The following is a 5,813-nucleotide window of genomic DNA, read 5'->3' as shown; positions in this document are numbered from 1 at the left end:
TTGTACATGTACATGTCCCTAAAGTTTTCATATTCCATTCGGTTCCAAGGAAGGTTTATTGTTATTTAGGGTTATGCCTTACTGAAATTGAACCTAACAGTGGTGAGCTGTTTATAGAGAAGGAAAATGAGATTCGATAGCCTGGAGTAGTTGAAGTTTTTCTTAAGGGATTACTCGGTGCGGCACCATAGGCCATATGATGTGGTTCATTCATCGGCCAAAATGAAATACACGGTTCGTTGCCAACATAGTTGTGACTGGAAGGTGTGGGCGCATCCACTACCTAATGATAGACAAATGGAGGATCACTAGAGTTATTCAACCTCATACATGTGAGACGTTCGAGGTCGCACAAGAGCATTCTTAGTGCACGGCTTGTTACATTGCAAGATGGATCGCTGCACTTGTCCATGGTGATCTGGATGTTTCTATAGCTGTGGTCATTGAAACCATCAAAGGATTCACAAATTATGTGGTAAAGTATGGAAAAGCCTGAAGGGCTAAGCAACATGCAATAGCCATGTTGTGGGGTGATTGAAAGGACGCTTATGGTAGGGTGCCAAGAATCTTATAAGCGATAGCACACTACAACCCAGGTACAAAGTGGTGCACTCACACAACGGGTAAGGAGGAGCTACACAATGGTATCATGAAGCCTATTTTGGAGCGGGTGTATTGATGCTTCCCCTAATGTGTAGAAGCATTCAAGCATTGCAAGCCATTGATAAGCGTTGATGGCACATTTCTAACCAGAAAGTATAGGGGTGTTTTGTTGATCGCCACTGGTATGGATGGTGAGGACCGATTGATCCCCCTTGCATTTTCCTTGGTTGAGGGTGAGAATAACGACAGATGGTCATGGTTCTCGCATTTGGTCCATCGGGATGTTGTTGGGCATGATAGGAAGGTATGCATAATATCGGACCACCATCAAGGAATCCTAAACGCGGTTGAGGATCATATGGAAGGCTACCAACCTATTGTGAGTAGGTGGTGCATGCGCCACTTTGCCGCAAATATATGGCATAGGCACAAGGATAAGAAAGAGCTCAAATTGGTTTGTGAAGCCAAGGCAGAGAGGACGATTGACATTAGGCTACAGAAACTGAATGGAATGATGAATGAAGAAGCAACGGAGTGGGTGGAGGAGCAAATGGAGAACAAGCAAAAGTGGACAAATGCATTTGATGAGGGTGGAGCTAGATATGGTGTGCAAAATACAAATATATCTGAAGTGCTGAACAAGGTCCTCAAAGGCATTCATGCTATACCAGTATATGCTATTGTGGAGTTCACTTTCTACACGATTTTATGCATAGGTGGGCAAAAGCAAGCGCTCAAATTGATAGTTGGCCGAACCAAATTCTATGGGGGAAAGGAGCAAGGAACCACTTAGAGACAGAAGGCAAGAAAGCAGCGAGCATGTTAGCCGAGTTGTTCGATCCCACGTTGTATGTGTATTCGGTTAGGACGGCTTCCGGTTTGACTGTTGGAGGTGAAATGACGGGTGGGCGCATATATAAAGTTGACCTCTAAAGTGTGACTTGCATGTGTCGTGTCCCACAGTTGCTACATATTCCATGCTCTCATATGATCGCCACATGCCGTGTGAGAGGGGTGTCCCACCTATCACCGGCATACATGACACAATTGCATTCTAAGAATACAGTATTGAAGACATGGGAGTCCTGTTTCAAGCCTATTTTAGATGAGATGCATTGGTCGTAGTACAATGGCCATGACTACATTCCTAACAATGACAAGAAGAAAACCAAGGTTGGAAGGAGGAAGAAGAAGCGGCTGCGCAATGAGATGGACCAGTCAAGTGGGTAAGACATCGATATTTACGGTTACGGAGAGTTCGACCAAGACATGGTGAAGCCATGTTGTAGTCACTACCACCAGGAGGGTCACCTCATTGAACAGCACAAGCAGGGTCCAAAAAAATTTATCCAAAAAACAAGAGGAACAAGTGGGTCTAGGAGTAGGACGAGTGCAAATACGGTATTGACTTAGGATTACATGTTTATTCTTCCTGTTGGTACTTTTTGCATCATGTTAATTCCACTTCATTTAATTTTTATATACAATTATTCTAATATATTTTCATCTTTGTCAGGGAGATGGTGTCACGGAAGCGTAAGATCAAGGCATATCATGAGGGCGATGCGGACAACCCCGTGCCGCCACCTCTTCCAGTCCCTATGTGTGAATGTGGCATCCTAGCTCAGGTGAAGCAATCAAGGGATGAGACTATAGCCGGAAGGGCATTCTACACATGCACGACAAAGTGGGAATTTAATACATATGGATATCCTCATCACTTCAGTAAGGGTCCTTGTCACTTCCACCAATGGATTGATGGGCTTGACAAGTTTGATCCTAGGATCCATCTTTTTGGATGGCATGAGTCAGTCAATCAGTCATATCATCAATTCAGATGGTGGGTGCCACCTCCACCGAATCCACCTCCGATGACGGACGAACAAAAGTAGGAGGTTGCATGCCAGCGTGTTACGAACCCACCATCATGCCATTGTGGGGTTCCAAGCAAGTTGCAACATCCTAATCTTGAGCTTCCCGTGAAGTTCACGCCATTCTTTTGTTGCAAGATAACAACACATGTAAGGAGTAGAAAATTGGCAAATTTGATCGGTTAGCGCAGTTGCATTTGTTTCATTGACCTATGTGATTTAATTTATTGTGCAGGATGGATGGCCACTATTTGATTTTCAGAAGTACATCTACGGTCCCAAGTCCCATCGACTGACAGAAGAGTGGGTGCAAGCATTCGAGAGTGGGAAAGAGAAGTGGCCATGTGATAGGACTCCTAGGCCTCATTATAAGTGTGGAATACTAGCTCGTAGGGGTGTGGTTCCGTCGGAGCTTGGCTATGGTTGGTATTGTGGCAATTCTTATGGAGACTATCGGGTAAAGTTACTTTCCTAATTTCATTTATTTGGAGTCTCAATCATGTGCTAAAGGCTTTTGTTTGAGTACAAATGAACTTTCTTATTTTTTTGTAGGAGGGGAGGACTTGTGATAGGGAGACCTTTCCAGGTAGGGAACAACTCCACCTATGTTTAGGGCGTTGTTCTAAATGTTTGAAAACTGAAGAAACACTCAAGAGGAAAAATGAAGTAAGGACGGAGCACGATGTTCTTATTCCATCAGATAACATGTTGTTTGGCCCCATTTTCAAAGATCAGATTGTTGAAGAAAAAGAACGTTCACGTGTTCTGCTTGGAGAGGCGGTTCGAGAGTCACTCATTCAATATTGGAGGAGGAATAGGAGCAAGTATCCACGGTCACTTAATGAGGATGAGAGAATGAGGAAGAGGTGGAAGGAGGAGGAGGAGGAAGAGAGGAGAGCAAGCGTATGAGGAGGGAGAAATGGCTTCATGATTGGAATGAGTTTGATCCAACAAAGGTCTTTCCTAAAAGGTCAATGGAAGAATACTTCCAACTGTTGGCGGCGGAAAAAAAAGGGATTGATTTGAAGGAGGCTAGAATAGTTGCAAAGTTGGCACAATTGCAGGCAATGAAGGCACTTGTTGGTGAGTTGCCTAAAGATGGCGGGTCTAAAGATACGACGGACAAAGTGGCTACCAATAGTAGGGAGGAAATGCAAGATATGGCAAGGGAGTTGCAAATGGAGGCAATAAAGACACTTGTGTGTGACTTACCTAAGAATGTTGCATATGACACCAAGGGAAAGGGCAAGGCGCATGATATGGAGGTCAAGGGCAAGGCAAAGGCGCAGGATGTGGAGGCTAAGGGCAAGGACAAGGCTCAGGATGTGGAGGTCAAGGGCAACGAGAAGGCGCAGGATGTAGAGGCCAAGGGGAAGGACATCGCAACGGACATGGAACAGGATGTGGAGGACGTTTGGGCTGATGATGAGTTGTTGTTCGATGCCAATTCAGAGTAGTAATGGAATGAACCTTCATCCATTAGTATTTGATTTATGTAATGGACTTGTATCATGAACTATTTTAATTATGTAATGGACTGATGTTGTAGACTATTTGAATTATGTAATGTAGTATTATTGTGGACTATTTGAACCATACATTGCATATGAGGTGTTACAAACACAATCATGATGCTAATGGAAATTTGGTTCTACAAACCGACGTAATATATTCATATGAAGTGTGGTAGAGCTACAAGTTTGATACAAACTGACACACATTGAGGTAAATGCTCATGAACACATTCACCCGTAATGATACAACCATGTTCACCCATAGTAGTGTCGACGCCCAGCAACCATAGGTGGCATGAAATGCCAGTTAATATTCCTCGCTCGCTCCTGCCGTAGTTATTCCTCTAGTTGATTGATACGATCAGCCATCAACATCTTCTCTTGCAACAATTTGTTCATATGTTCATCTTTTTACCTTCTATCTTCCAACAATTGGTTGACATATTGATGTTTTTCCATATCCTCCTGCTGCGACCGATCTATGAGGACTTGCAGATGCCGAATGTACTCTTGAACATGCAGAACCATATGACCATCAATCCAGCATGTGAAACAACAATTGTCAATCTACCATCAACGAAAGCGAGGGATTAAAAGTTACATACAAATCAATCGAACATATGTACTGTTAAATCAATGAAGAAAACCTTAAAGCGTGGGCACCAGAAGAAGCGTCACCCAACATCACCAAATAGCTAGTAAACCTGAACCACCGCATCTTCTCCATGGTAGCAGCCAGGCCAGAACTTGCATGGAAGTGCATTATCACTGCCATAGAAATCCCTCGTGGTTACATCTAGATTTGGGTGTGGAGGAGGCGGATCTAGTGAAGGAGGCTGTCAAAAGGGTAGGCACTGAAAAGGCTAGCCACTGAGACTCTTCTCCCTGAATTTGTCCTTCATGAATTTGAGCAAAGTATGGTGTGTTAATAGACCAGTCAATTGTTTTATGATGGCAATCTCAGACTAGGAGCTGCTTTGCTATCCAAGTGTCTTTTGTTTACTATGCCTATGACATGTTGCATAGGAAAAAAGATCTCTATTTTCTGATGATAATTTTCTTCTTTTATGTATACAGCTAGCGCGTGATGCTAATTCTCTTGGCTACTATCACGATCTAATTACTTCCTCCAGCTATTTTGGGTATGCATGTTTACTTGCATAACATCCTGATACCTTTAATTTCTTCCTTCCTTCCTTTTATTACAGTTGGTTATGGGAGTATGGATCATGGCACCATGCTATAATAGATGGGTATTCTTTATGTTCCTTGGCGCTGCACATGGAATGTGTAATGATGTTAAATTTATAATTTTTTTTGAAATAATAAAAAGTGACCAAGTAGTGGAGTACTAAAATTTTGTAAGTATTGTTTTTGTTAAATATTTACGCAGGAGTGGCGCCCTGGATCCAAACTGTTGAACATAGTCACATAGATTTGTTTAAGTTTTCTGCACACGGGTACCTTCCGTCAAAACTGACCAATGAAGTCTTAATAGTGCTATTGTGCAATAGCAATTAAAATTGCAAGGACAATTTCTTAACCTTGTGATAAATAGCTTTTTTGAGTAACTACTGAGGTACATAACACAATTATTGCTCATCTATGAATTTCAGTTAACAAACACTTCTAAGAAATATAAATGTGTCTCTTGAGGAGAATTGATGCTTAGTAGATCAGAACATCAAACTTTGCATGTTCTGTTAATGCTATTTTCCTTTGATCAATTGTATTCCTTTCCCCTGCAGTTGTCCAATGACTGATTCATATCTTGTGCGCTCTCGAATTGGCTATCCCGCGGACAGAATCAATTATGATGTTCCTG

Source organism: Setaria viridis, chromosome 9, assembly GCF_005286985.2.
Source record: "Setaria viridis chromosome 9, Setaria_viridis_v4.0, whole genome shotgun sequence".
NCBI classification, from domain to species: domain Eukaryota; kingdom Viridiplantae; phylum Streptophyta; class Magnoliopsida; order Poales; family Poaceae; genus Setaria; species Setaria viridis.
Note: the sequence above shows the minus strand (reverse complement) of the source record.